Source organism: Salvelinus alpinus, chromosome 26, assembly GCF_045679555.1.
Source record: "Salvelinus alpinus chromosome 26, SLU_Salpinus.1, whole genome shotgun sequence".
NCBI classification, from domain to species: domain Eukaryota; kingdom Metazoa; phylum Chordata; class Actinopteri; order Salmoniformes; family Salmonidae; genus Salvelinus; species Salvelinus alpinus.
The window spans coordinates 3,124,858-3,148,674 of NC_092111.1; the positions used below are offsets into that span (position 1 = coordinate 3,124,858).

The following is a 23,817-nucleotide window of genomic DNA, read 5'->3' on the forward strand; positions in this document are numbered from 1 at the left end:
TTTTCTTCTACACACAATACCCCATAATGACAAAGTGAAAATATGTTTTTTGAAATGTTAGCAAATGTATGGAAAATGAAATTCAGAAACATTTATTTTAAATAAGTATTCACACCTCTTAGTCAATACATATTAGAATCACCTTTGGCAGCGATTACAGCTGTGAGTCTTTCTGGGTAAGTCTCTAAGAGCTTTGCACACCTGGATTGTACAACATTTTCACGTTATTCTTTTTAAAATGCTTCAAGCTCTGTCAAGTTGGTTGTTGGTCATTGCTAGACAGCCATTTTCAAGTCTTGCCATAGATTTTCAAGCTGATTTATGTCAGAACTGTAACTAGGCCACTCAGGAACATTCAATGTCATCTTGGTAAGAAACTATATTTGGCCTTGTGTTTTCGGTTATTGTCCTGCTGAAAGATGAATGTATCATCCAGTGCATGTTGGAAGGCAGACTGAACCTGGTTTTCCTCTAGGATTTTGCCTGTGCTTAGCTCTATTCCGTTCCTTGTTATCTTAAAAAACGACCTAGTCCTTGCCGATGACAATCATACCCATAACATGATCCAGCCACCACCATGCTTGAAAATAATAATATTATTATTTAAAAAAATGTCATGTTTGAAAATATATAGAGTGGTAGTCAGTGATGTTTTGTGTTGGATTTGCCCCAAACATAATATTTTCTATTCTGGGCATAAAGTTAATTTCTTTTCCACATTTTTGCAGTTTTACTTGAGTGCCTTATTGCAAACAGTATGCATGTTTTGGAATATTTTGTTCTGTACAAACTTCTTTCTTTTCCCTCTGTCATTTAGGTTAGTATTATGGAGTAACTACAGTGTTGTTGATCCAGCTTCAGCTTTTTCCTATCACAGCCATTAAACTCTATAACTGTTTTAAAGTCACCATTGGCCTCATGGTGAAATCCCTGAGCCATGTCCTTCTTTAACCTGTCTCATCTCCTTCATCTACGCTGATTGAAGTGGATTTAACAAGTGACATCAATAAGGGATCATATCTTTCACCTGGGTTCACCTGGTCAGTCAATGTCATGGAAAGAGCAGGTGTTCTTAATGTTTTGTAACACTCAGTGTACATTTTGATCGTCATGCTTATCGGTCTATAGGTTAAGTAACATCATTTTGTTAGCAATCGTGTATCTTATCCAACACAACTATCACACGTGCAGAGTATACAAAGTCAATTTTTTTTTAGCAGGATGTCTCCTGTACCTCTTCAGCTTGTTGCTGCTGGAGTAAAACATGTGTTTTTCATAAGCCCGTTCATTGCGCAACAATTCTAAATGCAATCACATGTTAACTGTTTTGGTGCACGATTCAAATGAGCTACTATTTGTATTTCTCAACTGGTAATTGAAGCGTGCCTTTCATTCACCATTCAAGTGCAGGCAACAGGCTATCAGCGTGTCACCCGCCACTTTACAATGTGAGCTGGAGGCAGGATGCATTCTGAAAACATACTTAATTGTTTGAAGCCTGAATGTTTTATTTCATATGGTATGAGGCGGGTCTTACCTTGCTTCAAAGTAGCCTATGGGCAAGATAAGACCATGGAAACGTGGAGGCAATCATTTTAGAAAGACCTCATCGGCAATGTGTGTTTCAAGTTTTGTGGGAGCCAGTTATGATTTTCAAATGCGCATTTTCGTGGAACAGTTTCATTTCAATAATAACGTTTTCGTTTCTCAAAGTCATTGTCATGTGGTTAAAAATAAAAATCGGAATTAAAATGATACAAATCTAAAAGTTAAAAGTCAACTAATTCGAGATCGCCAGCCTCTGCCATATGGACACATTGATACGCCGTGATCCGTTTGCGGCTAAAGAATTTGGCGCATGTAACTGATAGCCTATAGGCCAATGCAGCAGTAGGCCTATAACTCTTTCACACCGAAGATTGGTGATTATCAAGGGGGAGATTGTTGGAAAGACTTTTCAAATAGCTTACTGCGAGGAACTCATTTTAATATATTATCATCCGCAATGGAAGTAAAAAAACAAACACTTTCCCACATTTCCGCGCAGCAAGCCAGGTACTTCTATGCGTGCTCAGGTGCGTATGCTCCGCTCCCTACACATGATCAGGACAGAGACATATGCTCATTGCTCACATGGAGCACTCCAAACAAAAGACAATGAAAACATGTCCGAATCTTGTTAATGATGGTTATGACATAAACCAAAAGGTGTGGCAGGTTGTGAACTCTGCAAACGTTTCCACTCCGAGAATGAGAACGGTAAAATCACTATAATTAATACATGCATGAACAGAAATGAATGTAAATTGGGATTATCCACACATTTTTTTTTTTAAAGAAGCTAACGATCCTCGATTCCTCTGGCTAAATCATGCTTACTGGTGAATTATTTTTAATGATTTGATTTATTTCTGTATAGACGAGTAGTTATAGAATTTTTGCAAATGTATTTGCATTTACTTCCCTATTGGACCCACCGCTATGCCGTTTCTCTCCTTTCCTATTGGTTTTCATATCAACTTTCTTTCGTTGTCCAGAAGCCAAAGGCACAATCGTACTTATACAGTATTAGCAACCTATCGCAGTTGTTGCGTATTTAGATTCCCGCTCTTTCTAAGTTTCTACTCTGTCACGTATGGGACCGCTATCAGATGGGTCCGATACATTTCTCAAATGTAAATAATAAATTACAAAACTTCCGGGTCACGTTGTTCAGCGCCACACCATCCAAATAATTCATAACTTCACCATGCTCAAAGGGATATTCAAATGTCCCTAATCGGTCTTTGTGGTTGAATCTGTGTTTGAAATGCACTGCTCGATTTAGGGACCTTACAGATAATTGTATGTGTGGGGTACAGGAGATGAGGTAGTCATTCAAAAATCATGTTAAACACCATGGAACTTATTATGTGACCTGTTAAACCAAGTTTTATTCCTGAATTTATTTAGGCTTTTTTTTTAGTACAATTGTATAAATAATGTATTATGCAAGAAATGGTGGGGCAAATATTGATACAATAACCATCGTATGGAAGTAAACTTGGGAGTCACTGAATGATATGGTGTGGTCCTCCCACTATGACTCGAGAAAGCATGCAGTTTATTAGGCTACAGATGAAGTAAGTTGCGGTGAACTTCACAGGGTGGCAAAAGTGTATGGTGATCATAATGCTCCTTTCAATAAATATCCAGTGTCTTATTCTGGTGACATGATGCTCGACTGCCGATTTGACAAATAAACGTATTCTAGTTCTTATCCATAATAATCTCATCATGTAGACCAGCCTACTACTGTATCTGCCAGCTGCCAGCTTTTTGTGACAAAACTCCTGGGAGAGTTGAAAATGCAGATGTAAACACATTGAACTTGAGATTTTTATTCAGTACATGAAAACTTAAGCAAAAAAGTACATTTTGCTCGCATGTCATCACCCACTGGCTCTTACCCGCAACAAGTCCGTTTGGTGGAAACACTTCACAGGTGGGAAAATGCACATCTTTTTTTATGCGGATTGAAGATCTCTTGCCAATTGGATGGAAACCTAGTGACTGACACGACGTCCTTTCTGAATACTTTGAAGGCACTGCGTGTCAGAAAACGTCATTTAACTGAAATGTTCATATTCTGAAGGGTTTGGCAAAGCTGCTGTGATTTGATGGTCTCCTCTTGCACAGTGACATGTTTGATTACGACATCTCCTTGTTATTGTCGTTGATAAGAGCTCATTCCCATTGGACACTGGTGCTATTGACAGACTGATTCATCCAGTCACTGTAGTACTGCCCGTTGTTTTTTTTTAACCTTGTTAGCTACAGTATCGTATGTGCCTCTCTGTGTATAGAGGTTGAAATGTATTGTCTTTCTCGATCAAAACCCCTGCCCACTTTGACATGGTGTCACTGTCTACCGAACGGAAATCTCTCAACAACATGCCTCTAAACATCAAACGCAGATGTCCTAGCTGCAGGTCCCCAGACAGAGCAGAGCTCAGAGCGCCTGGCCTCTTTGTGAGGCAGAGCAGATCCTCCTCTTACACACGTGCTAGTGTAGTTAGCGTTGCGAGCGTTGCGTTGTGTTTCTTAAGGCGTGAAGGCTACAGCACTAGCATAGCGTTAGCCTAGTGTAGCGCGTTGGGAAGGCCACAGTGTAGCGTTAGCCTAGTGTAGCGCGTTGGGAAGGCCACAGTGTAGCGTTAGCCTAGTGTAGCGCTTTGGGAAGGCCACAGTGTAGCGTTAGCCTAGTGTAGCGCTTTGGGAAGGCCCAGTGTAGCGTTAGCCTAGTGTAGCGCGTTGGGAAGGCCACAGTGTAGCGTTAGCCTAGTGTAGCGTGTTGGGAATGCCACAGTGTAGCTTAGCCTAGTGTAGCGCGTTGGGAAGGCCACAGTGTGGCGTTAGCTTAGTGTATCCTGGTGTAGCATGTTGTGTTGTGTCGTGTCATGGTGCTGCTGGTATTTCTCCTGAGACCATTGTTATGCAGGGCACCCTCTTCATCCATCCTGTTCTGACAGCTCAGTGGGTAGGGGGGTGTCAGACGGACGTGACTGGCCTTAACACACTGTCCCCTTGACAGGCATAAATACACGCATACATACTCACACAAAACCACTCATCCTGACCCGAATGTGCAGTGTCAGCGTCTACATAATGCTAATGACCTCCTGTCTCTTTCTTATCACCATTTAACACAACCCAGAAACACAATGTACACGTTCCTCTCTCAATGCCCCAGGCTTGCTCCAGTCCTCTCTGGCCTACGTTTTGACAAGCCTCTGAATTGCCTGCTTGGCCACACCATTACATTTAGTAATATAGAGCGATGGGACACGGGCTCCTCCACCAGTTGTGTTTTTTCTACTGAGGTGTGTCCAGTTGCTGTGAGAGGATATAGAGTTGTCACCCCGTGTCCCATAGGAAGAAGTAAATATCCAGACGTCAGCTACAGGTAATCAGTTAACGTCAAGGGGCCATAGGGAAATATGCAGGAAGTGGCCATATGGGCAGGAAGTCCGTGATTCCGAGATAAAGCAGGGACAGAGCTGGAGATGTGTGGTGCAGAGGCAGAGAGAGGATGACATTGGATAAATGAAACGCAGAGGAAGGTCGTACACTTGACACTAAATTGCACATACAATTGAATTTGCATAGTAGTTACATGGGATTTCAATGTATTAGTGGCATTACATGTAGCTAACTAGACAGCAACTATACTAGTTATTTACTAGATCTTTTCAAACAAACTGACTTTGAGCAGTTTCATTTCAATTCAATAAAGCAAGTGATACTGCAAAACGGAATCCCATGCCGAAGCGTTTGCTTTCCTATGTAGCCAATCTGTTGCTGAAGCCTGAGAGTGAGATGGGATGTGGATTGGAGCAGTCAGCTCTCCCCGTGTCTGATCCAGAGACTGGAACATGATCGATCGCTTCGAAGGGGGACCACAGCTGTTTAGGTATTCTGTGCAATGCGGCAGTCGATGCTGCTGCCTGCGCCCGCCGTCCGACGCTCAACTCAAAACGCACACACTCACACGCACACACTCACACGCACACACTCACACTCACACGCACACACTCACACGCACACACAAAGAAATCGTTATTAGCGGCCTATTTTGCAGGAGAGAAGGTTTGAGGAATAGTTTATGAAAATGAAACCCTTGTTTTTCAGTGTCTGTAGTGTGTAAAACCACCCAAACGCTGTGTAAAGAATCGCTAAAGTTGTCAAACATAGTGAAGTATACCCCAATAGGGGTGCGTTTATGATTTACGGGGTGAACTGGAGCATTTGAAAAGTCAAAGGCAGAGCAGATAAAAATGATTTCATCCTCCTAGCGGTGTGAGCCTAGACGATTAGGTCTCTCTCGTGCGATGCTTTAAAACGCTGCTTATCATCGACACCCGTTTCTAAATGCAATATGAGCTCAGGTACAGTAGATACATTACACCTCGTTCCGTTCTGGAAAAGTGAACCTATTTCATCCACGCTGCTCTCATCTCATGTCAAAGTGATGACGGCAAGAAGAATGAACTGATCAGATTAGAATGCAATACTACCTCATCCTATTGTTGTTCCTTGCTCTTGGAATTGGAGTGTGGTGTGGAACAATCAAAATGGCAGCATGCGTTGCTTGATCGACGCAGTGAGTGTGTTTTCTAGATTCATTTGGGGAATTAAAAGGAAGGAATAAGGATTTGCCAAGACTGTTACGTTGCTCGATGCTGACTTTGGTAACCACATGTATATAGACAAACCAAGATCAAGTCCAGACTGATTAGAAATCTCTTGGTTTTATCCCTTCATCCTTTATCTCCCATTGTTCTAGAGCCAACATGACCGCGCGGTTGAAAGTCGACTCCAGTTGTCCAGTAGATGCTCTGTAAAGTATGGAAACCGCATCAGGAAGTGGCGATGGCCCTGGGAGACAGAACCCAAACGGGAAACATGCAAAATGGTCAAGCCCTTTCCTGTTCCTCTTTCTCACCGTCCTATTCCATTCCCTCTGTTTGTCTGTTTTCACTATACCGCAGTGTCTCCCAGGCTCTCTCTATACCAAACAACTGACGACTAAAGCCAAGTCCCTCCTCCTGACGACTGCGGACAACAGCAGTGCTTTCCCACGTAAAACCGTCTCCACATATGAATGTGTCTCAAATGTACTTCCTTTATCCGTGAGGAATTCCCATGTAACCCAGGCTTTTTCGGTTTGGTAAAGCCACCGCACCCACTTGCCCACCGCAGACCAACCAGATGCAAGAGAAGGAGAGTTCATGGGGCCACCCCTGGGAAGCCTCCCTCTCCTCCCTCTCCCAAAGCACAACCGAGGCCTGTAGACAGTCCCCCTAACCCGAAATGTTGGCCAAACTACAAATCCCGTCATTCTTAGCAGAACAATGGGTCCGGGCCCGCCGGGGCTGCGGGGAAAGTTCCCTCCCTAGCCGTCCAACCAGCCCAGCCAAGGTGCTGTTGTGCCAAGATATAGCCGAGACAGCCCACAGTATTAAACATCCCTCACTGAATTAAGGCAAGTCCCAAATCACTTGGTAAGTCGTAAAAGCCCTTCTGAAACTGTCAGTCATACTTGAGTAATCCATGTTAATTTTTCAGATCCCTCCCACATTCCCCTGGATAATAACCGGTCTGTCTGGTGTCCACTTTTCTCTCCCAGCGATAGATTTAACTTAATGCGCAGCTGAGCAGGTTGGAGGTTTGAGCTGCTGGTTTGCAGAGCAGTGTCAGGCAGTCTTAAGAGAAGTGCACAGGCACGTGTTTGATTATGGGCTGTGGGATGTAGGTTGATCTGGCATTGATCTGTAATGAGTTTTTTTTAATAAACTCTTTACTAGAGTTCCGACCGAAAAGCTGAAGATCAATTTGATCGTGTATCATATATTATTTTATAATTATCCTCATTTTTTTTTTACCCAATATAAACTATATCTCCATGTTCCTCAGTCGTGATTGGATTATTCCTCTCAACACCATCATCATCTCTGATATGCAGAGCAATGGGAAATAATTACCCTCCGTGGTCATTTTAAGAGTGTAGAAATGCACTTTTGAGAAAGATATTGCATCTTAATGGAATCTGTTCCCATAGGGTAAACTGCCTGCGCGTCTCACCATTAAACCAGGGAGAGACAGGAAGTTATTAAAATCCCCATAACATCACAGATTCTCTGCAAAGGATACATCCCCCCCCCCCCCCCCCGACGTGCACTTTCTCATTAGACTCTTATCTCACCCGCAGACAATCGTCTGGATTTGTCACGCTTTGTTTGTTTGGCCCCTGAACTATATCAATCACCGGCACGGTGCGCACAGCCACGGCGAGGAGAAAGATGAGTCTCTCTCTCTCTCTCTCTCCGTTGTGCAGGAGACTGTCGCCAAGCAATGAAATGTATTCAGCGACTGCACTACAGCAATAATAACAATAACCACTTTTACTGTACTCAGTTTCTGCAGAGGACAGGCATGCTCTAGCTCTGGTGGGGTTTTAGGCGGGTGTGCTTCTGATTGACTTTGAGAGCGAAAGAGAGGGAGAAAAGATGTAAGGACAGGAAGAGAGCAGACAGCGAGAAAGAGAGAGACGACCCAGGGGTTTAGAATCCTTCCAGCCAGCCCAAAGGTCAGGGGCCGTTTTCTGCCTGTGAAGATCAAAGGATGACCTTGGCTGTGAGACGGTCTCCTGAGCTTGACCCTGGCTCAACCCACCCCAGCTGTTCTCTGGATTGATCTCACTCCTCTCGTTCTCTCTCATCCACCCTCCCTTTCCTCGCATTATCCGCATTCTTTCTCCTCATCGCTCCCCACTTGTTTTTGGATGCAGTTCAATGCACACAATGTTATTTTTGGAGCCAAATGCTCTTGTTTCGGGATTTCTGTGAAATTCACCGTTTTTTTTGTTGCACCATTTCAAATGATAGCCAGTGTGTATAATAATGATTTATTAAAACGGAGAACCATTCAGCTCACGTGTAGCGATGGCAATATGTTTGCAAACGCTGTATACGTGGACACTGTATAATATTGACTTATTTGGTTAGATTTGTGAGATGCACATTGATCATGGAACACCACCGCTCTGGACATGAAATATTCAATGTTTGAAACCGGGGACCTACTGTTACGGTTTGTTTAACAATGAACCAGAATTATGTTGAGCTGCTCAATAATTAGGTCACAGGACTCGTAGCCCGTGGCCATGGCCTGTCTTACAGACTGAAGATTCTAGATTGCTGAGGAGGATAGCATGGCCCTAGGCACCTGTGGTATGTTCGGTGTTCTGGATACGTGCGTTCCGTGGCTTAGTACTCTACTTCCCTCCGCCTCCCACTAGCCGTCCATTTTGTTAAGTCAGGGAGTTTGATGAAGAGCATTTGGTGAATACATTTTTTTATAAATCTGAAACTCGTCTGTGTAAAGGGTATAGTGCGTTAAAGAGATAGATACGGTAGTATTCAGTCCCTCAAATGCAGAGCACCGTCATCGCAGAGCACTATTTGAACAGACATATAGCCTTACTAATATGCCATTATAGTGACAAATAAGTCAAATGTCCATACGTGACTTTGACTTTGTCCACTTGTGTGATGTATATCTACTATGGTGAAATGTAACTATGTTGATGTATTCGAATGAGACCATGTTGACTATAAAAAGTTATCTTGGGAAGTAGCCATATACAGTGGGGAGAACAAGTATTTGATACACTGCCGATTTGGCAGGTTTTCCTACTTACAAAGCATTTAGAGGTCTGTAATTTTTATCATAGGTACACTTCAACTGTGAGAGACGGAATCTAAAACAAAAATCCAGAAAATCACATTGTATGATTTTTAAGTAATTAATTTGCATTTTATTGCATGACATAAGTATTTGATACATCAGAAAAGCAGAACTTAATATTTGGTACAGAAACCTTTGTTTGCAATTACAGAGATCATACGTTTCCTGTAGTTCTTGACCAGGTTTGCACACACTGCAGCAGGGATTTTGGCCCACTCCTCCATACAGACCTTCTCCAGATCCTTCAGGTTTCGGGGCTGTCGCTGGGCAATACGGACTTTCAGCTCCCTCCAAAGATTTTCTATTGGGTTCAGGTCTGGAGACTGGCTAGGCCACTCCAGGACCTTGAGATGCTTCTTACGGAGCCACTCCTTAGTTGCCCTGGCTGTGTGTTTCAGGTCGTTGTCATGCTGGAAGACCCAGCCACGACCAATCTTCAATGCTCTTACTGAGGGAAGGAGGTTGTTGGCCAAGATCTCGCGATACATGGCCCCATCCATCCTCCCCTCAATACGGTGCAGTCGTCCTGTCCCCTTTGCAGAAAAGCATCCCCAAAGAATGATGTTTCCACCTCCATGCTTCACGGTTGGGATGGTGTTCTTTAGGTTGTACTCATCCTTCTTCTTCCTCCAAACACGGCGAGTGGAGTTTAGACCAAAAAGCTCTATTTTTGTCTCATCAGACCACATGACCTTCTCCCATTCCTCCTCTGGATCATCCAGATGGTCATTGGCAAACTTCAGACGGGCCTGGACATGCGCTGGCTTGAGCAGGGGGACCTTGCGTGCGCTGCAGGATTTTAATCCATGACGGCGTAGTGTGTTACTAATGGTTTTCTTTGAGGCTGTGGTCCCAGCTCTCTTCAGGTCATTGACCAGGTCCTGCTGTGTAGTTCTGGGCTGATCCCTCACCTTCCTAATGATCATTGATGCCCCACGAGGTGAGATCTTGCATGGAGCCCCAGACCGAGGGTGATTGACCGTCATCTTGAACTTCTTCCATTTTCTAATAATTGCGCCAACAGTTGTTGCCTTCTCACCAAGCTGCTTGCCTATTGTCCTGTAGCCCATCCCAGCCTTGTGCAGGCCTCCAATTTTTTCCCTGATGTCCTTACACAGCTCTCTCGTCTTGGCCATTGTGGAGAGGTTGGAGTTTGTTTGATTGAGTGTGTGGACAGGTGTCTTTTATACAGGTAACGAGTTCAAACAGGTGCAGTTAATACAGGTAATGAGTGGAGAACAGCAGGGCTTCTTAAAGAAAAACTAACAGGTCTGTGAGAGCCGGAATTCTTACTGGTTGGTAGGTGATCAAATACTTATGTCATGCAATAAAATGCAAATTAATTACTTAAAAATCATACAATGTGATTTTCTGGATTTTTGTTTTAGATTCCGTCTCTCACAGTTGAAGTGTACCTATGATAGAAATTACAGACCTCTACATGCTTTGTAAGTAGGAAAACCTGCAAAATCGGCAGTGTATCAAATACTTGTTCTCCCCACTGTATGCCCGCGCTGACATTTGGGCTGCTTGTTTGTGTCTAATGTCTGTATGTCTCACGTCCTGTGTGGCGCAGGGCTGAATATTTTCCCGGTATTTTACAAATGTTCCATCCCGAGAATAAATCATTTTTCTCCCGGGTAACCCGGTATCAACCAAAAACATTATAAAGCATATAAATATGGCCTATATCCGGATTGAATTAGAGCTTTGATCGAAAATTCAAGTCTGATGCTACCTGAGCCTAATGAGCCATGCATTAAATACATTTTATGAGCCCTACATTAAAGACATTTGATGAGCCCTACATTAAAGACATTTGATGAGCCCTACATTAAAGACATTTGATGAGCCCTACATTAAAGACATTTGATGAGCCATACATGAAATACATTTTATGAGCCCTTACATTAAAGACATTTGATGAGCCATACATGAAATGCATTTTATGAGCCCTACATTAAAGACATTTGATGAGCCATACATGAAATACATTTTATGAGCCCTACATTAAAGACATTTGATGAGCCATACATGAAATGCATTTTATGAGCCCTACATTAAAGACATTTGATGAGCCAGACATTAAATACATTTTATAAGCCCTACATGAAAGACATTTTAATGAGCCCAAGCCCAAAAAAGCCCAAGTGATTGTGCCATTATCCAATACATACTGTATATGATATAGGCTACTGCACATTATGCACTACAGAAAAACATAAAAGCCTATAGATGTAGCTAGCTATATGCTCTCTTGGGTAAATAAATGAAACTAGCTCTTGTAGGCTAATCTTTATGAGTGTGAACTGTATTACTGTACTGTATAATACTGTATTACTGTATTGTATAATACTGTATTGTATAGTACTGTATTACTGTACTGTATTGTATTGTACTGTATTGTATAATACTGTATTACTGTATTGTATAATACTGTATTACTGTATTGTATAATACTGTATTACTGTATTGTATAATACTGTATTGTATAATACTGTATTACTCTACTGTATTGTATAATACTGTATTGTATAATACTGTATTACTTAATACTGTATTACTGTATTGTATAATACTGTATTGTATAATACTGTATTACTGTACTGTATTGTATAATACTGTACTGTATAATACTGTATTACTGTATTGTATAATACTGTACTGTATAATACTGTATTACTGTATTGTATAATACTGTATTACTGTATTGTATTGTATAATACTGTATTACTGTATTGTATAATACTGTATTACTGTATTGTATAATACTGTATTACTGTATTGTATAATACTGTATTGTATAATACTGTATTACTGTACTGTATTGTATAATACTGTATTGTATAATACTGTATTACTGTATTGTATAATACTGTATTACTGTATTGTATAATACTGTATTGTATAATACTGTATTACTGTATTGTATAATACTGTATTACTGTATTGTATAATACTGTATTGTATAATACTGTATTGTATGTACTGGAATTACGCACATAATTCAAACCATGATGAAGCAGGGAGAGGACATGCAATTCTGTTGCAGCACACGGAGCCTACAACATTACAAGTATAGGTTAGCAAATTAGATTTTAATTTTGAAATAGAACAGGGCCTATTTGTATAATTAGTAGGCTGACTCAAATACACCATTCTTTCTCTCTAGTGTTGCTCCAGTCCTTCCTCGCTTTCAACGGTTAAAGGAAATACGTTTCGTGGTCCTTATCTGCGTCATTCTAATGACATCCTCGAATAATATAGGACTAGAATTAGATGCAGAAGGATTTTGGGTCTGAGTAAATAACTTCTGTAGGCTTCCACCATCATGCGTGCGCTCTTCTTTCAAACTCTGTGAGTTCTATTGGCTGCTGTATTTCCCATTCAGCAAACAAGAGCTTGCATCCCTCTTCGAATAGTCTATTGATATAAGGAATGCAACAACAAAAAAATAATGTCCAGCTAGCTATTCCAGTCTAGCTTTTCCTGCATGGGACTCCAAGAGCTAAGGAGCGTTCTTTAAGAAGAGAGGCCAGTGGCCAGGTGCGTGCGTATTGTGCAAGAAACAGAGGCTAGAAGTTAGAAGCTTATTATCTATAACCCATCATTAATTAGCTAAATATAAGCCTAATACTGCATTGAATGTATTGCCTGAAAGAGGAAGGCCAGGGCTATAGGCCTATATCAATCTAGATCAGGAGTATCTATTTTGGATGCAATTTGAATGGAGTTGATGGAGAGAGAGAAAGACTGCCAGAGAGTGCATGCACGTGCACTGATTTAAAGCAACAATATTCGCATGATAGTCTGTTTTAAAACTGCTACTGCAATTTCGATAAAAAAGAATAATCTTTACAATAAAAAAAATGAGGTGACCCCTGAAAGCCAGACGGAGATGGGTAAATTAGATGTGCATTCGGTCTTTGTATTACTGTACCATTAGACTATGCTGTAGCAAATGTAGTCCTGCCTGTCACAAGACAACATGAGATGATAGGTCAGCATGCAATTGGGAACTTCTCTCCACACCGAGACGGGCTGTCTGTCTCCACCCTGAGCATTGATGATTCATCATGCAGGGGCCTTAGAGAAGCCAGATTTCGCATTCAAATGTAACAGCTCCACTTCACGTCATGTTGTTCATGGCCCACCGTTCGTCCCAGGACACCTACGACGGAGAGGTTAACCTGGCAGTGCCCTGAAAGAGAGCTGGTCTGCCGTTAGAGCCATACACATGGTCTGTTGGAACATACAGAAGTCCAGCTTACGGGTATTATTGGAAATGCTACTGGACCTCTCATGTGCCAGACACGCACACACACACTGGAACTCCGATGGACAAACACACGCATGCATATTCACACACACACACACACACATTCACACACACACACACACTGGAACTCCGATGGACAAACACACGCATGCATATTCACGCACACACACACACATTCACACACACACACACTGGAACTCCGATGGACAAACACACGCATGCATATTCACACACACACACACACACACACACTGGAACTCCGATGGACAAACACACGCATGCATATTCACACACACACACACACACTGGACCTCGGGTGTACATCCAAGATCGGTTATCTTCTATGTCCCCCTTTCCCGCAGACCTCCTTTGGTAAAAGCATGGCGATGTTTCTTCTTTCTCAACTGGGTCTTTGACAAGTATACAGTCTATGTTTATGGGTGTATTTTTATGAAGTACCTGCTGGCTGGGATTTATGAGACGAAGGACACCTGCAGCTGACCTCATCATATCCCTCACTTTCTCTGGCTCACGCTCGCGCTTTCTCTCTCTGACTGTTTCTTTACTGCCTTTTATCTTTCAGCTCTCAGTCTCTCTCTTTCCCACACACACACACACACACACACACACACACACACACACACACACACACACACACACACACACATACATAGACACACACACACACATACATACATACATACATACATACATACATACATACATACATACATACATACATACATACATACATACATACATACATACATACATAGACACACACACACACACACACATACATACATAGACACATACATACATAGACACACACACACAGACAGATACACACACACACACACACACACACACACACACACACACACACACACACACACACACACACATACAGTGGGGAGAACAAGTATTTGATACACTGCCGATTTTGCAGGTTTTCCTACTTACAAAGCATGTAGAGGTCTGTAATTTTTATCATAGGTACACTTCAACGGTGAGAGACGGAATCTAAAACAAAAATCCAGAAAATCACATTGTATGATTTTTAAATAATTAATTTGCATTTTATTGCATGACATAAGTATTTGATCACCTACCAACCAGTAAGAATTCCGGCTCTCACAGACCTGTTAGTTTTTCTTTAAGAAGCCCTCCTGTTCTCCACTCATTACCTGTATTAACTGCACCTGTTTGAACTCGTTACCTGTATGAAAGACACCTGTCCACACACTCAATCAAACAGATTCCAACCTCTCCACAATGGCCAAGACCAGAGAGCTGTGTAAGGACATCAGGGATAAAATTGTAGACCTGCACAAGGCTGGGATGGGCTACAGGACAATAGGCAAGCAGCTTGGTGAGAAGGAAACAACTGTTGGCGCAATTATTAGAAAATGGAAGAAGTTCAAGATGACGGTCAATCACCCTCGGTCTGGGGCTCCATGCAAGATTTCACCTCGTGGGGCATCAATGATCATGAGGAAGGTGAGGGATCAGCCCAGAACTACACGGCAGGACCTGGTCAATGACCTGAAGAGAGCTGGGACCACAGTCTCAAAGAAAACCATTAGTAACACACTACGCCGTCATGGATTAAAATCCTGCAGCGCACGCAAGGTCCCCCTGCTTAAGCCAGTGCATGTCCAGGCCTGTCTGAAGTTTGCCAATGACCATCTGGATGATCCAGAGGAGGAATGGGAGAAGGTCATGTGGTCTGATGAGACAAAAATAGAGCTTTTTGGTCTAACTCCACTCGCCGTGTTTGGAGGAAGAAGAAGTATGAGTACAACCCCAAGAACACCATCCCAACCGTGAAGCATGGAGGTGGAAACATCATTCTTTGGGGATGCTTTTCTGCAAAGGGGACAGGACGACTGCACCGTATTGAGGGGAGGATGGATGGGGCCATGTATCGCGAGATCTTGGCCAACAACCTCCTTCCCTCAGTAAGAGCATTGAAGATGGGTCGTGGCTGGGTCTTCCAGCATGACAACGACACGAAGCACACAGCCATGGCAACTAAGGAGTGGCTCCGTAAGAAGCATCTCAAGGTCCTGGAGTGGCCTAGCCAGTCTCCAGACCTGAACCCAATAGAAAATCTTTGGAGGGAGCTGAAACTCCGTATTGCCCAGCGACAGCCCCGAAACCTGAAGGATCTGGAGAAGATCTGTAGGGAGGAGTGGGCCAAAATCCCTGCTGCAGTGTGTGCAAACCTAGTCAAGAACTACAGGAAACGTATGATCTCTGTAATTGCAAACAAAGGTTTCTGTACCAAATATTAAGTACTGCTTTTCTGATGTATCAAATACTTATGTCATGCAATAAAATGCAAATTAATTACTTAAAAATCATACAATGTGATTTTCTGGATTTTTGTTTTAGATTCCGTCTCTCATAGTTGAAGTGTACCTATGATAAAAATTACAGACCTCTACATGCTTTGTAAGTAGGAAAACCTGCAAAATCGGCAGTGTATCAAATACTTGTTCTCCCCACTACATAGACACACACATACATAGACACACACACACGCACAGACAGATACACATACACACACACACAGACAGATACACACACACACAAACAGACAGATACACACACACACCGGCCCCCCCCCCTCTTATTTTAGGAGTCATTGCTTTGATTACCTCCAGCCTGCAACTTAGATGGTCTCACAGAGAAAAGCTTGGCTGTGGTAGTGCTGAGCGATTAGTTATTTTTGAGGTCGTTCAGTTTCGGTTAGATTATTCAAATCTAATAAAATAAAAAATCTGATTTCTGTTTTGATTATTTGAGTTGAATGCTGTAACAACACATGATAAAACCATTAATAAAAGTCCCATGACGTTAGTGACTGTCTGTTACTGCTTATCACTTATTAACCATCATTTATCACTTAACTTTTTAATAAAATATTTCAGTTGTGTTTATTACAATTGTTTTATTTGATGACTTTATTATTTCATTCCAAGTCATCATCTCATCTCTATAGAACTGCTGCCTATGATGTCTGAAAAGTAAATAAGGCCTACCAATCACTTTGATCATGTATTTTCAGGTAGAGATACCTCGTGAAGCAACAGCTGCTCGCTATATCCCCTCACGATCACGCATTCTTGTCTCTTCTGTAGCGTTGAAAGAAACACAAGCCAGGCAGTTACATATGTAGAATATTGGCCTGTTGGAAACTACAACTCCCTACTACATCGCACAGTTCATGCTCGATCTGATTTATCCCTAGAGAAACTGTGCAATGTTTGCATTGATCTCACAGAATTGTATTTTTCATCAAATGGAATTCAAATAATTGAACGGACGTCTGTCAATTAGTTTTAAATAACCAACATTTCGGTTAATCGCTCAGCACTGTGCAGTGGGACAGTAATTGCCAGAGCCTGGTTCTGTTCTGTTCTGCAGTCAGTCAATGCTCTGGTGCTTCACGTCGGGTGGAAAATATGAAGTTGTGGTGTCTCCGTTCAGAAGTTCCCCTGGCAGCGGGATGGCTGTAGATCTCACAACCGCTGAGCACATTGGCAATAGGGGAAACATAACAGTAGTTGCCCATAGAGGCAGGCCAGACACTTTAAGACACAGCGCTGTACCGTGGGGATTGAAGAGACTCAAAAGTGGCTTACGTGCTTATTTTAGATAATCGTATCGATTTGAAAAGCAGAGCCAATGAATGTAGTTTTCTTTACAACAATAGAGTGTGTATGTATGTGGCCCACTGGGTATAGGCTTATCGGTGTATGTGACTAATTGCCCGTACGCTGCCCTATTCAGAGCCTATTCAGAGCTCTTGCTGAGTTGTAGAAATAGCAAAAGTGGGTGTGGCAGAAATAGTAGCTGTTCAGTATTACTGAGAACGGTGCTGTAGTTGTGATAAAACCACCTCATCTTTCCATGGAAGAGACCTAGTCTCTACACATTTTGTGAATTACCTTCCAGCGAGTCATATCTGTCTTCCAGCCCCACACATCATCTGTGCCGGATGCACCCCGATCAATTCTTCCCAGGATGTCTTATTTGCGGAAGGGGCGCTCGGCGTTCTGCGAGCGGAGTTCTGTAGAGTGTATCCAATTTCAAGCTGAAAAGCAAATGGCCTTGGAGATCAAGGATTATACAGCACATTTCTAAGTAGAGCCGCTGGCTATCGATTCTGTTGGCCCCCTCTGAACCCAGGCCTGTGTTTGCTCTCTTTAAACCGCTAAATGTTGCCGTTTTTAATACCCCAACTATCACCTCTCAATCTGAAGCTATGCCAACGGTCCGGGATAAGTGGGGTCTGGTGGTCTTTATGAAGGCATTTTGCTTTTATGTGGTTAAATTTAGGACCTAGAAAATAAAGTACATTCTCAGTGTTTTCCTACAGCTGGGCATTTGATTGGAGGATGCACAACCATTTAAGTTATTTTGAGATGCTTTAAAAAAAAATATATATATATTTTTGCACAGTATGAAGTATGTACTAAAATGTGAATACTTTCTCATAATCATCAGCTTCTTATAGGCTGTATTACATTATGGAGGTTCTGTGGTAAAGCTGCTATTGGCCACCCTGTTTTAACATCTTATTACCACGACAGTCACTGATGAGATCCCGGCAACTCAAAGTTTTCATATCGAGCTTTGGCTGTGAAATGTACATTTGAAATGGAAATCCTCCAAGTCTGTGTAGAACGGGCATTGGTCACCAAAGGCTCACTCACACTCATGTTGAGTTCTGACGTGTTGCCTCAAACTGTGAGCTACTCTGGCATCCCTACGTTACCTTTTCCTTACCCACTCTGTGGCAGACGTTTTAAAGTTCGCTTCATGCCATCTAGCTATCTGCTCTGTTCAACCACAACACCCTTCTCCTCACATAAACACACACGCGGTTAACATGCACTCACAGGCTCATTTTGAAGTGTGGTAATTGGTTTTGGAAAGCCAGAAGAGGAAAAAAAAGGAATAGAATAATTCATCGTTCAACAGAAAAACTAGAACAAGGATGGGGGATTAAGTTAACTCGTCAAATAGGCTTCAATAGGCTCATTTGGTAGAAAAACCAACACAGGGACTTGGTAGAGACACACAGGATCCAGGGAGTGATGGGGAGAGGGTCCAAATCCCCCCTTGCTCACTAGTGGTCATTTCAAACAGGCAGGATTAGGCAACTGGACCCCCCGCTGTGGCTCTGAATGGATCAGAGGGGGAGAGAAGAAGGGCCCTCTCTCCTGTATTATCTAAATAACAGGCCTGGGAATTCAATAAGCACTCGCTTCCTTCATCATCGCTCCCAATTAAGCTGCAGCATGCGGCAGGCTGGTTGTTGTCGGCGACGGTCGCCGTGCCGACTCTCCTGCCCGCTGCCTTTGTTTTCAGCACAGTAGTTCTAGTTGGTGGGGGGTGTTAGTTACCTGTCACACACACACACACACACACACACGCACGCGCGATCAGTGTATTCCCATTGCAAATCTAATTAGAATTCTTCTGTGTCTCCCCCCACTCATTTCGTCTGCCCCTGCACTCGCTACCTCTCTATGCCCAACTAGGCCCTCCTCTCACACTGCGCACAGGAGCCTCTGTCCGTCACTGCGTTGTTGGTGAAGCACGGCTGTATCGACATCTTGACTGTTTCCCCTCGGGTCGGAGCTTGGGGGAAGAGAAAAGCTTCTCTCCACCATCGATCTGGGCCCATTAACGGAGGATGAGAAAAACGATCGCTTTAATCACATTTGAGATGTTTAGGCGAGGACTTACTCAAAGTTTTTCTCATCAGGTCAGCCATTCTGCAGTATTTCTGTTCCTACCGCCTGATTTTCCCCTGGGATTCACTGAAATGCATACCAGACACAGCCACAAAGAGACACAATATACACGTTTTTTAAGTGGTTCAAGGGAGTGCTGCGGCGTTTCTGCCACCAGCGCAGGCTATAGAACACGTGTCAAACTCATTCCACGGAGGGCCGAGTGTCTGCGGGTTTTAGCTCCACCCTAGGTACTTGATTGATGAATTAAGGTCACTAATTAGTAAGGAATTGCCGTCACCTGGTTGCCTAGGGCTTCATTGAAAGGAATAAGCTAAAACCTGCAGTCACTCAGCCCTCTGTGGAAGGAGTTTGACAACCCTGCTCTAGAACAACACTGGGACATCACATTACGAGAGAGACGAGAAAAGGAGAGAGATTGTGTGTGTGTCTGTGTGTGAGAGAGAGAAAGAGAGAGAGAGAGAGAGAGAAGTATGTATGACAGTGAGAAAGCAAGAGATGGAAGAGAGAGAATGTGTTGCCTATGAGAGACGTGGCGAGAGAGAATGTGTGAGAGAAAAAGCCGGAGAGAGAGAGAGCAAGGAAGAGGGAGAGCAGTGCACCTGTTGCTGCTTCTATAAACCAGTGGAAAGCTCTTGTCAACAGAGCCTTAATTACAGCCCAGGACTCTTCCCCGTTCACACAGTAGAGTACCTACTGGTCTCAGGTCAGTGCTCCCAGGCCTCTCCCTCCACCACAACCCACATAGACAAGACACCCCTTAGGGCCTGTATTTATGAAGGGGGGAAATCCGTTGTTTGAGGTGTAGATTTTTAAAAATGAAGGTGTTGCGGAGGTGTGTCTACAGATACGCTGTATTCTTTTTAATTTGTAATTTATGGGGTACTTTTTTGTGATATCCAATTGGTAGTTACAGTCTTGTCCCGTCGCTGCAACTCCCATACGGACTGGGGACAGGCAAAGGCCGAGAGCCATGCATCCTCTGAAACACGACCCCGCGACGTCGCTCTGCTTCTTGACACACCGCTCGCTTAACCCGGAAGCCAGCCGCACCAATGTGTTGGACGGAAACACCGGGTTGTCAGTGTGCATGTGCCTGGCCGCCACAAGGAGTCACTAGAGCGCGATGGGACAAGGACATCCTAGCCGGCCAAACCCTCCCCTAACCCAGATGACGCTGGGCCAATTGTGCGCCACCTCATGCGTCTCCTGGTGGCTGCCGGCTACGACACAGCCCGGGATCGAACCCAGATCTGTAGTGACCGCCGATACACTCTATTCTGACCTTGACTTAATTTCCTCCTAATTCTACCACCTTTACGCACAATGAAACGATGAATAAGGTTGAGCAACCTATCGGTTCCAAGTGGAACAACAGCAACTTTCTTTTCCAATAGAAATAAATCCCTTCGTCACGCACTGTAATCTACAAATTGATAAGAGCTATTGATAAAATCTAGGCAAATGAGTAAGCCGTTTAGATAAGGGGATTGTAAATATAAATTAGAATTGTTTTAGATCTATTTTTCTTTATGATCTCTGGAGACAAATGTGAAACCAGTCATATGGCAACAAACTGAAACATATCAACACACTGTACATGCATCACTTTATATACAGTGAAGTTAAAAAAATATAATAATAAAAAAATGCTTGCCCTATAACTTGCTTCTCTGGGGGATGTAATGTGCATCTCTGGGCGATGTTCTATCGATTCCCTGGGTCATTTTAACGTTTTCATGTGTATCTGAGTTATTGGCATTCAAGCAGGCAGAAATCCGGCCGATATGACGTAGCACTGTGATAAAGTCTATCTCACTGCACTGGAAGTTAAAAAGAAGACGACTTTTAGATGGCGAAAACGTCTATCATACATGTCAGATTTCAATATTGACCGATGTCATAACTCGGGAGGATGTCTTCTCTTGAATGATCCATTGATCATATTTTTGCGATATTTCCACTTTGAGAAATGAGTGAATTGCATGGTGCCATTGCCAGAGATATTATAGAAAGGAGATAGAAATCCAATGACTGAAGGAACATATAACGCCTATACCAGCAGACTCTCGACCAATCGTGTTCACGTTGTCATGCTGCGTTACGTGGTTGCTAAGCTAATCGTCACGCAATCCTTCTCAAAATCAAATCAAATTGTATTTGTCACACGCACCGAATACAGTGAAATACTTACTTACAAGCCCTTAACCAACAATGCAGTTTTAATAAGAAAAAAATATAAGGAGCAACAATTAAGTAACAGTAGCAAGGCTATATACAGGAGTCAATCTGCGGGGGCACCGGTTAGTCGAGGTAATTGAGGTAGCATGTACATGTAGGTAGATGTAAAGTGACCATGCATAGATAATAAACAGAGAGTAGCAGCGGCGTAAAAATGGGGTGTGGTGACAATGCAAATAGTCAGGGTAGCTATTTGATTAACTGTTCAGGAGTCTTATGGCTTGTGGGTAGAAGCTGTTAAGAAGGCTTTTTGACTTGGCGCTCCGGTACCGCTTGCTCTGCGGTAGCAGAGACAACAGTGTATGACTAGGGTGGGTGGAGTCCATGGCAATTTTTTGGGTCTTCCTCTGACACGGCCTGGTATAGAGATCCTGGATGGCAGGAAGCTTGGCCCCAGTGATGTACTGGGCCGTACGCACTACACTCTATAGTTATTTGCGGGCGGAGGCCGTGCAGTTACCATACCAGGCAGTGATGCAACCAGTCAGGATGCTCTCGATGGTGCAGCTGTAGAACCTTTTGAGGATCTGAGTACCCATGCCAAATCTTTTCAGTCTCCTGAGGGGGAATAGGTTTTGTCGTGCCCTCTTTTTATTATAAGATGTTTTGTTTAACTAGGCAAGTCAGTTAAGAATGACGGCCTACACCGGCCAAACCCTGACAAGGCTAAACCAATTGTACGCCGCCATATGGGACTCCCATCACGGCCGGTTGTGATACAGCCTAGATTCGAACCAGGGTGTCTGTAGTGACGCCTCTAGCACTGAGATGCAGTGCCTTAGACCGCTGCGCCACTCGGGAGCCTTCACGACTGTGTTGGTGTGTTTGGACCATGATAGTTTGTTGGTGATGTGGAAACCAAGGAACTTCAAGCTCTCAACTTGCTCCACTACAGCCCCGTCGATGAGAATGGGGACGTGCTCGGTCCTCCTTTTTCTGTAGACCACAATCATCTCCTTTGTGTTGATCACGTTGGGGGATTGGTTGTTGTTCTGGCACCACACTGCCAGGTCTCTGACCTCCTCCCTATAGGCTGTCTCATCGTTGTCAGTGATCAGGCCTACCACTGCTGTGTAGTCGGCAAACTTAATGATGGTGTTGGAGTCGTGCTTGGCCATGCAGTCATGGGTGAACAGGGAGTACAAGAGGGGACTGAGCACGCACCCCTGCGGTGCCCCTGTGTTGAGGATCAGGGTGGCAGATGTGTTGTTACCTACCCTTATCACCTCGAGGCGGCCCGTCAAGAAGTCCAGGATCCAGGTGCAGAAGGAGGTGTTTAGTCCCAGGGTCCTTAGCTTAGTGATGAGATTTGAGGGCACTATGGTGTTGAACGCTGAGCTGTAGTCAATGAATAGCATTCTCACATAGGTGTTCCTTTTGTCCAGATGGGAAAGGACATTGTGGAGTGCAATAGAGATTGCATCATCTGTGGATCTGTTGGGGCGGTATACAAATTGGAGTGGGTCTAAGGTTTCTGGGATAATGGTGTTGATATTCATAGCACTTCATGGCTACAGACGTGAGTGCTCATTTAGGCAGGTTACCTTGGTGTTCTTGGGCACAGGGACTATGGTGGTCTGCTTGAAACATGTTGGTATTACAGACTCAGTCAGGGACAGGTTGAAATGCTCAGAGTACACGTCCTGGTAATCCGTCTGGCCCTGCAGCCTTGTGAATGTTGACCTGTTTTAAGGTCTTACTCACATCGGCTACGGAGAGCATGATCACACAGTCATCCGGAACTGCTGATGCTCTCATGCATGATTCAGTGTTACTTGCCTCGGAGCGAGCATATAAGTTATTTAGCTGGTCTGGTAGGCTCGTGTTACTGGGCAGCTGGCAGCTGTGCTTTCCTTTGTAGTCCATAATAGTTTGCAAGCCCTGCCACATCTGACGAGCGTCGTAGCCTGTGTAGTACGATTCAATCTTCTTCCTTTATTAACACTTTGCCCTTAATATTAGATTTTGTGCACCAGCTGTTATTTTCAAATAGACACAGACCTCCACCCCTTGTCTTACCGGAGGCAGCTGTTCTATCTTGCTAATGGACCGAAAATCCCGCCAGTTGTATGTTATTCATGTCTTCATTCTGCCACGACTTGGTGAAACATCAGATATTACAGTTTTTAATGTCCCGTTGGTATGATATCCTTGATCGGAGCTCATCCATTTTGTTATCCAATTATTGCACGTTGGCTAATATGATTGATGATTGACGGGCTTTACTCACTCGCCTAC

The 23,817-nt window shown here is 43.3% G+C and overlaps 1 protein-coding gene across 2 annotated transcripts in view; it reads left to right on the plus strand.

Moving 5' to 3' along the window:
• LOC139554450 (RNA-binding motif, single-stranded-interacting protein 3-like) overlaps positions 1 to 23,817 on the plus strand; it is a 243,065-nt gene that overhangs the window by 162,776 nt on the left and 56,472 nt on the right. The window lies entirely within an intron of this gene.